The sequence below is a fragment of the Sciurus vulgaris genome (genome assembly GCF_902686455.1).
Source record: "Sciurus vulgaris genome assembly, chromosome: 8".
Lineage (NCBI taxonomy): Eukaryota > Metazoa > Chordata > Mammalia > Rodentia > Sciuridae > Sciurus > Sciurus vulgaris.
The window spans coordinates 117,394,660-117,404,958 of record NC_136468.1 but is presented as its reverse complement, the minus strand read 5'-3'; the positions used below and the strand labels follow the sequence as shown (position 1 = coordinate 117,404,958).

Genomic DNA, 10,299 nt, shown 5'->3' with positions numbered 1-10,299 from the left:
ATTTACTACACCTATGAGTATCATAGCTTGGCCTAGTCTACCTTAATGTGAGTGTGCTTGCTTTGTTGCACTATCAGAAAACTTATATTAGCCTACTGTTAGGAAAAATATCTAGCACCAAACCATGTTATAATAAAGTATTGAACATATCATGTTATTTATTTATTTATTAGCAGTTCTGGGAATTGAACCCAGGGGAGCTTTATCTCTGAGCTACATCCCCATCCCTTTTTATTTTGAAAAAGTATCTTGGTCCTTGTGTCCTCAGGCTCCTGAGTATCAGGGATTATAGGTATGTGCTATCACACCCAGCTCTATGGCTGTTTTCTAAGAGTCTATCCATAAGTCCTTCTACTGTAACTCTACAAACTCACCCCAAGCAATTTCAACTACTCCTGGGCTCTGCTACATGTTCACTGACAATACCAATCTCTCTCTATAGCGTTCACATCGCTCCTGAGAGTCAGTGTATCCAAGTGTTTATTAAACATTTCTACCTGGCTAATCTAAAAGCACCACAAATATCTGCTTTGGCTTTAATGTGTCCCTCCAAATACTGTATACTGAAAGTGGGAAAGAGGATAGTTGTATTATACTGTACAGTTTCTACTGAACACTGATATCACTTTCATATCATCATAAAGTAAAAAAATAGTAAATCAAATCATCCTAAGTCAAGAACTGTCCATACAGAAAAAGCTTCTGACAAAATCCAACACCCAGTTATGATAACAATTTGCAAAACAAACCTGGAATAGACGGGAACTTCCTCAGTTTGATGAAAGACCTACAGCTCACAGCATACTTATAAAATACTCTAGGACCCTGGGGCCTGACTCTCAGCATTAGCATATTGCTAAGGTCAGGAATAAGGTAAGGCTGTACACTTTTGCCACATATAAGTAACATTGTACTGGAGGTTCAAGACAGTGCAAGAAAACAAAACAAAACAAAACAAAAGAAATTAAAGAAATTCCACCCATCTGGAAAGAAAGAAGCAAAAGTTTTTACTCATAGATAATATGACCTTGTATACAGGAAATCATAAGGAATCTCCATTTCACCATGTACACAAACTACTCAAACTAACAAAGGAGTTCAGTAAGACCACAGGATACCAGGTCAATGTGGAAGAGAGAAAAAAAAATTTTTTTACATTAGCAAAGAATACTAAAAAAAATGAAATTAGGAAAATAATTCCATTTATTACAGCACCAAAAGTAATAAAACACTTAGGAATAAACATAAACAAAGATTACAAAACTTATACACTGAAATTGATAAAACATTGCTGAGTGAAATTTAAGATTATCTAAACAGATGATGAGATATTTATGTTCATGGACTCCATACTGTCAAGATTGTAGATTTTCCCAAATTGATTGATAGATTCAATATAATCCCTATAAAAATTCCAGCAGGATTTTTGTAGTTCTTTTCAAACAGATCCTAAGATCTGTATGAAAAGGGAAGGGACTGAAATAATCAAAAGGATTTGGGTGAAGGACAGTTGGGGGACTTACAAGACTCAGATTAAAATCTCACTATAAATCTTCTGTGTGGTACTGGTGAAAGGTTAAACATAGATCAATGGGACAGAATCAAAAGTCCAGAAATAAACCATTACATTTATGGTTAATTGATTTTTGACAAAGTGTTAAGGCAATCTGATAAGGAAAAGAGTTTTGGCAGCAAATGGTTCTAGGAAAATTGGATATTAATATCACAAGGGCAAATTTATACCCTTGCCTCACACTATACAGAAAAATGGAAGGAAAATGGATTACAGACAAAAATTTAAGACCCACAGCTGTAGAGAGCTGCAGTTCTGTGGTGAGAGGGCCTTCACGGTGAACTAAGCACACTAGCTCAGCAGCAGCAGATTTGAGTTCTTGTTACTCTTCAGGAATGAGTCAGGTGGTGGTGGAAAATACACTCTGGCTGGACCAGCAATTTGCTGCCCTTGACCTGAACTCTTCAGATAATCAGACTGCAGGAAGTACAGCTCGCAATGAGGAACAGAGAAGCTGCTAAAGGATTCTACAGTAAAGACAGTTCAGGGTGGATTTCTAGTAAAGAAAAGGATGCTTACAGCAGTTTTGGATCTCAAAGTGTTTCAAAAGGGAAGTCTATAATTTCTTCAGCGATAGTGGAAGTGGATCGGGGGAAGGTTTGATGATCACGGGATTAACTTTGAGAAATACGATGACATTCCAGTTGAGGCAACAGGCAATAAATGTCTTCCATATATCGTTTGTTTCTAGTTGGGAGAAATTAACATGGGAAACATTGAGCTTACTCATTGTAGTCCCCCAACTCCAGTGCAAAAGCATGCAATTCCTAATATCAAAGAGAAAAGAGACTTGATGGCTTATGCCCAAATAGGGTCTGGAAAAACTGCAGTGTTTCTTTTGCTCATCTTGAGTCAGATTTATTCAGATGATCCAAGAAAGGCTTTGAGGGCCATGAAGGAGAATGGAAGATATGGATACCACAAACAATACCCAATCTCCTTGGTATTGGCACTCACAAGAGAGCTGGCAGTACAGATTTATGAGGAAGCCAGAAAATTCTCATACCAATGGAGGGTTCATCCTTGTGTGGTTTATGGCGGTGCTGATATCAGTTAGCAGATTTGAGACTTAGAACATCAGTGCCACTTGTTAGTAACTACTCAGGACATCCTGTGGATATGATGGAAAGAGGAAAGATTGGATTAGACTTCTGCAAATACTTGGTGTTAGATGAAACTGATCGAATGTTGGATCTGGGGTTTGAACCTCAGATCTGTAGCACAGTCGAACAAGATATCATGGGGAGTTCAGATCCCGAGCGGTGAATACTCAAATCTTGCCCATTGCTTTTCTTTTTCTGGGATCCATTGTTTCCCAGAATTTCAATATTTGCTGTGCCTCCATTTAGGACTAATTTGCGATGGGGGAAGGTCAAAGTTTAGGGCCCAGCATTCAGAGTTTGCTGCTTTCCTTTAGGGCTCATTGTTATTATGAAAGGGTGCACTGGGAGAGGTTTAATGTTTGGCCAATTTCCCCTCACTCCTCCTGAGCCACACTGTCCCTCCGTGGGGAGCTGTCTTTTAGGGATATTATTTTCCATAACCCTTCAGCTTATACCAGTATCCATGGAGACCGTTCTCAAAGAGGTAAGGAAGACCCCCTACACCAGTTCCGCTCAGGAAAAAACCCAATTCCAGTGACTATGGCTGTAGCAGCAAGAGGATTAGATATTTCAAATGGGAAACATGATATCAATTTTGATTTGCCAAGTGATATTGAAGAATATGTACATCACATAGGCTGTATAAGACCTGTAGGAAACCTTGGTCTTGCTACCTCATTCTTTAATGAGAGAAACATAAATAAAATATTACTAAGGATTTGTTGGATCTTCTTGTCAAAGCGAAACAAGAAGTGCCATCTTGGTTAGAAGGTGACTTTTGAACACCACTATAAGGGTAGCAGTCGTGGACATTCTAAGAGTAGATTTAGTGGAGGGTTTGGTGCCAGAGGCTAGTGACAAAGCAGTAATGCCAGCAGTTCCAGCTCCAGCAGCAGCCATGTGAGCAGCAGTCCAGTGGTGGAGGTGGCCATGGCAATAGCAGAGGATTTAGTGGAGGTGGTTATGGAGGCTTTTACAAGAGTGATGGATATGGAGGAACTTACAACTTCCGGGGGTTGACTGGTAGGGTAAGTGAGCCTGCTTTGCATTAGGTCACCCTACCAGACAAGCTAATATGGAAACCACACGTAACTTAGCCAGACTATACCTTGTGTAGCTTCAAGAACTTGCAGTACATTACCAGCTGTGATTCTCCACTGAATTTTTTTTTTTTTTTTTTTTTTAAGGAGCTCAAGGCCAAAAGAAGAAATGAAAGGAACAACCAGCAGCCCTGTTTGGAAGATGGTTTGAAGACTTCATTGTTGTAGTTTGGATTAACTCTCCTCTTGCTTATCTGTATCCCAAACTGCATTTATAATTTTATAACTGAGGATCATTTGTTTATTAATGTACTGTGCCTTTAACTTTAGACAACTTTTTATTTTGATGTCCTGTTTGCTGAATAATACTCAAGATGTCAATTGTTTTGACAAAATAAATTTACTGACCTTGGGCTAAAATCAAACCTTGTCACACAAGTGTGATACAACTTAACAAGAATCATCACTTCATTCATAAATATTATAAGGAAAAAACTTACATGGTAGCCCTCATTAGGGTTTTTTGATACTTGCAGATTGGGGGAAAACAAACAACAAACGTCTTGATGCATATCAATGGAATTAGTTCCTAATGTGGAAAGCTGTATTAGTCTAAGTTCTGATTTGCTCACTCTATCCTGGATAGGTATTTAGAATCTGATAGTCTTTAAACAATCCATTCCAGTCATGATGAGGTGATGTGTGAATACATGCACACATTCAAAGTATTGTTTTCAAAGTTAATGCAAGTAAATACAGCAATTCCTCTTTCACTGTTTAGGCAGATCATTAATTATGAGCTAGCCAAATGTGGGCATCCTATTAAAGGGAAAGTTTAAAGGTCTGATAACTTGAAATAGGTTTTTAGGAGAATTCATCTACTTAGACTTTTTAAATGCCTGCCATAAATGAAATTGAAATGGTAGAATTACTGACCACAGCAATGACCAGTTCTCATTAGGGCCCAGGATAATATTTGGTCTAATAGTGCATACTAGTGTTGATGTTTTTTGGTCAAGAGTGTACAAACAGGAAGAATTATGCAGCAGGATTTATTTTAAATGCCAATTCACATTACTCTGTTCAAGTTGCATTGAGATGATAAAATGGCTTACTCTAGGCTTTGTAAAAATGACTACAGAAGAGTAACTAACTGAAATCTTTGCGATCACACAGGTTGGAAATAATTGTTGAACACAGCTTGTCTAGGAAGGGGATGGAACTAAATTCTAAAATTTATTTGGGACCATGGGAATGATAGCTGGGAAGAAAACTATTTGCATATGACAGATTTCTAGATACTTTTTGCTGCTAGTTTTATGAGTTTATGTAATTGTTATCGAAAATTTGACAAATTTTTTTTGTAAACCTAAAAGCGATTCTTTGAAAGTTTAAAGAAACTTGTCCAAAAGACAGTACAAAAACACTGGCACTTGAATGTTGAATGTCACTGTATGCATGAAATTATATATTTTGGAGTAGTGTGAGCTTTTAATGTTAAGTCATATGAAACTCTCAAGTCAAATTAAGCAGACCTGACATTGGCAGTGTAGCCACAACTTTCTGATGTCAGTAAAAACAAAATTGGTGACTTGAAATTAAATCATGCCAAAGTTTTGATACACTTGTTGATATTAATGAAACACTTCAAATACTAACATAAAGTGTCCAGATTCTCAGATGTTTGTTGTGTGAGTTTTTTAGTTGTGTGTATTTTTTTTTTCAGTGAATGTCTGGCACATTGTGATCCTCAAACATGTGGTTATCTTTGTTGTATTGACGTAATCAGTAACTTGTACATTCAGCAATAGCATTTGAGCAAGTTTTATCAGCAAGCAATATTTTCAATTAATACGTTAAAGTTTTGAAAATCATGTAAGAATGGATTTAAACTTGCTGAATATAAAGATTGGACCTCAAGTCACTGTTGCTTTAGTATTTGCTTATTTTAGCTAGCACTGCATGTGCTGTGCATATTCTGATTTTATTAAAATTAAAAACTGAACTGCACACACACACACACACACACACACACACACAAAGAACCACAGCTATAACATTTCTAGAAGGAAATAGAGGAGAAATCTTTGTGAACCTGAATTAGGCAAAAGGTTCTTAGATGTAACACAAAATGACTATCCATCAATGAAAAATGATAATTTGGACATGAGCAAAATGAAAAACTTTTGTTCTGTGAGAGACTTGTTTGTAAGAGGATAAAAAGACAAATTACAATCTGGAAGAATATATTTTCAAGCCATGTATAAAAATTTTATGTCCAGAGACCCTGCATCTTATGGAAGAAAAAGTAGGTCCAAATCTTCAACTTGTTGGCTTAGGATCAGATTTCCTTAACAGGACACCCATAGCTCAAGAAATAAAAACAAGAATCAATAACTGAGATAGATTCAAACTAAATAGCCTTCTCTCAGCAAAGGAAACTATCAGCAATGCGAAGAGAGAGCCTACAGAGTGGGAGAAAATCTTTGCCACTCATACTTCAGAGAGAGCATTAATTTCCAGAATATATAAAGAACTCAAAAAACTCTACACCAAGAATACAAATAACCCAATCAACAAATGGGCTAAGGAAATGAACAGACACTTCACAGAAGAAGATGTACAAGCAATCAACAGATATATGAAAAAATGTTCAACATCTTTAGTAATAAGAGAAATGCAAATCAAAACTACACTAAGATTCCATCTCACCCCAATTAGAATGGCGATTATCAAGAATACAAGCAACAATAGGTGTTGGAGAGGATGTGGGGAAAAAGGTACACTCATACATTGCTGGTGGGACTGCAAATTAGTGCAGCCACTCTGGAAAGCAGTGTGGAGATTCCTTAGAAAACTTGGAATGGACCTATCATTTGACCCAGCTATCCCACTCCTCGGCCTATACCCAAAGGACTTAAAATCAGCATACTACAGAGATACAGCCACATCAATGTTCATAGCTGCTCAATTCACAATAGCCAGACTCTGGAACCAACCTAGATGTCCTTCAATTGATGAATGGATAAAGAAATTGTGGTATATATATACCATGGAATATTACTCAGCTGTAAAGAATAATAAAATTATGGCATTTGCAGGCAAATGGATGAAATTGGAGAATATCATGCTAAGTGAGATAAGCCAATCTTAAAAATCCAAAAGATGAATGATCTCGCTGATAAGTGGATGATGACACATAATGGGGGGTGGGAGGGGGGCAAGAATGGAGGAAGGAGGGACTGTATAGAGGGAAAAGAAGGGTGGGAGAGATGGGGGGGAGGAAAAAAATAACAGAATGAATCAAACCTCATTACTCTATGTGAATGTATGATTATGCAAATGGTATGCTGTTACTCCATGTACAAACAGAAACAACATATATCCCATTTGTTTAAAATAAAACTAAATTTAAAAAATTTACATCCATAATACATAAATAATTCTTATAATTCAATGATTAGAAGACAAACCAATTAAATATGTGTTAGAATCCAACAATATAGAATAAGAATTATACAGCCAAACCAAGTGGTCTATATTCTGGAATACAAGGCTTATTTAGCATCCAAGGATTAATTCGTGTGATAGGTCAATAGAATAAAGAGCAAAAACTACTTGATTATCTCAGTAGACATAGAAAAAGCAATTGACAAACTCTAACATCCTTTCATGATAAAAATACTCAACAAAGTAGGGGTACAGGGAACTTCCTCAACATGATAAAGGGCACCGATGAAAGATCCTTGATGCTGAAAGACTGGATGATTTTCCCCAAGATCAGAAACAAGACAAGATGTCCATCCCATCCCTTCTGCTTAACATTGTATTAGAGATTTTATCCAGGAAAAGTTGGAAAGAAGAACTAGGTTGGAAAGGAAAAAGTAAAGCTATATTTACAGGTGACATGACATGTACATAGGAATACTAAGAAATTCACACACACACACACACAAACTAATGGCACTAATAAACAAGTTTAGCAAGATATGAGATTGATATGCACAAATTGATTACATATTTATATACTTTCTTTTTAAATTGTTATTGTATTTTTCATATCTTTATTTTATTTATTTATATTTATGTGGTGTTGAGATTCAAACCCAGTGCCTGACACATGCTAGACAAGTGCTCTACCACTGAGCTATAGCTATAGCCCCTATTTATATACTTTAAATGAAAAAAATCTCAAATGAAATTTAAAAAACAATTGCACTTACAGTAGTATCAAAAAGAATTACTTAGAAATAAATCTAAAGAAATATTCAAGATGGTGGATTACAGGAAGGTTGCATTTCCAGTTTTTTTATGACACAGGATTCAAACAGTGGGAATACTGCTACTCAGTGAGATGCTAGGAATCTATAGGAAAACTACAAGTTCACAGGATGGAAACTCTGATGCTGAACGTAACTTAGCCAAGGGACAATGCCTTCATCCATACACAAATTAACCACACTCAAACTTTAGCAATACTTGAATACAAAGAATGAAAAAGACAAAATCCACAAACTAATGATCAGGCCCCAAATAGGAACAGCTATAGGAGAGGCCCCTCAGATCCCATTCATGGACATTCACCCTACAGCAAAAACAGAGAATTAATACAAAAGCTGTGGATGCCGCATCTATGAGAGGGTCTCAATCTAGATCACCTAGGTTACTATGGCAAGAGAAGGCTTTGCCCTAAAACAGCACACACATAAGGGTGGAAAAGAAATCCATCCTAACAGATACATAAAACTTAACACAAGAATATCAGAAATACGAAAAAACAAAGTAACATGACATTTCTTAGAGTTCATAATTCACCAGTAACTAACCACACAGATATTGAAGTGGATGAAATATCAGATAAAGTATTCAAATAATTATTATAAAAATGATCAGTGAATTCCAAGAGAACACAGAAAGACAATTGAATGAATTAAGAAAGTCAGTACATAATATGAATGAGAAATTTAATGAGTAGATAGAGATACTGAAAAAGAACCAAACAGAAATCTTGGAAATGAAAGACATAATAAATCAAATAAAATGCTCAGATGAAATTCTATTAGAGTATATACCATGCTGAAGACAGAATTTCAGAGTTGGAAGACAAAGTTGCTGATCTTGAACATTAAAGCATTAAAGAAAAGAAAATAAGTAAACATGACCAGAACATACAAGAATTCTGGGACATTAAGAGATCAAATTTAAGAATCATTGGAATTGAAGAAGATTGTGAGGTACAGGCTAATGGCATGGATAACTTCTTCAGGAAAATAAAAACAAAAATTTCCACACTTTGAGAATGAGATGGACATCCAGAAACAGGATGCATTCAGAACCCCAAATAGACAAGATCAAGAAAGAACTTCTCCACAATATATTATCATTAAAATGCTTAACATACAGAACAATGATAGAATTTTAAAAGCCTCAAGAAAAATAAAGGTCACATTTAAAGGTAAGCCAATCAGAATGACTTCTGAATTCTTAGCGCAAAATCTAAAATCCAGGAGGACTTGAAAGAAAATAACTGTCAACCAAGATTGCTATATCCAGCAATGTTATCCTTCAGAATGGTAAAAGAAATAAAAACCTTACAAGATAAGAAGAAACTAAAAGAATCCATGATGCTAAACTGGCACTAGAAAAATCTTAAATACTTCACACAGAAGAATAAAAACAAAACAAAACAAAAAACCAACCTAGAACACACAAACGGACAAATCTCATTTATAGAGTAGTTAAGTAAATGAGAAATAGGACCAAATTAAACATTAGAAATAAGCCAAAATGATGGGAATTAATAAACGTCTCCCTATGATGACATTGAATGCAAATGACCTAAACTCTCCAATTAGAGCTAAATCTAAAAATAGCATCAAAAAGAACAAAACACCTAGAAATAAATCTAACAAAAATGTATAAAACATATTTTGAAAATTAAAACATTGTTCAAAGATTTTTTTTCTATGAAAAAAAAAAAACCCTCATGTCCATGGAATGGAAAACATAATATTGCTCAATGAAAATACTCTACAAATTGATCTATAGAGTCCACACAATCTTTTTGACTAGGTGGTTATTTTTTATTTTATTTTATTTTTTTGGGTGCTGGGGATCAAACCCAGGGCCTTGTGCTTATAAGGCAAGCACTCTACTGACTGAGCTACCTCCCCATCCCCTCCACACAATCTTTATCAGATTTCCAGGCTGGCTTCTTTAAAGAAAATGACAAGCTGATTTAAAATTTCATGTGTAAAAAAAAAAAAATTCATGTGTAATTGCAAAGGACTCAGAATTACAAGAACTATCTTGAAGAAGAACACAGTTGGAGGATTCACACTTCCTGATATCAAAACTTACTTCAAAGCAACAATAACCCAGACAGTGTGGTCATAGTATAAGGAAGAACATACAGCATAATGGAAGAAAATTGACAGTCTAGGAATAAACCCTTATTTTCAACAAGGGTGCAAGGACACTCAGTGTAAAAACAATAGTTTGGGCCTCAATTGACAATGGATCCTTAAATATGATATCCTTAAATATGATGAAAGCACAAGGAATGAAAGAAATGAGATAAAAT

At 35.6% G+C, this 10,299-nt stretch overlaps 2 pseudogenes across 2 annotated transcripts; both read left to right on the top strand.

The window, feature by feature from the left end:
* Window positions 1–1,908: 1,908 nt before the first annotated feature.
* On the top strand, window positions 1,909–2,839 carry LOC306667690 (ATP-dependent RNA helicase DDX3X-like; annotated as a pseudogene). Its single transcript has one exon. The product of its transcript is annotated as an ATP-dependent RNA helicase DDX3X-like (transcript).
* A 165-nt stretch (window positions 2,840–3,004) lies between these two features.
* LOC306667689 (ATP-dependent RNA helicase DDX3X-like) lies at window positions 3,005–3,728 on the top strand (annotated as a pseudogene). Its single transcript has 2 exons — window positions 3,005–3,026; window positions 3,125–3,728. The product of its transcript is annotated as an ATP-dependent RNA helicase DDX3X-like (transcript).
* The last annotated feature ends 6,571 nt before the right edge of the window (window positions 3,729–10,299 follow it).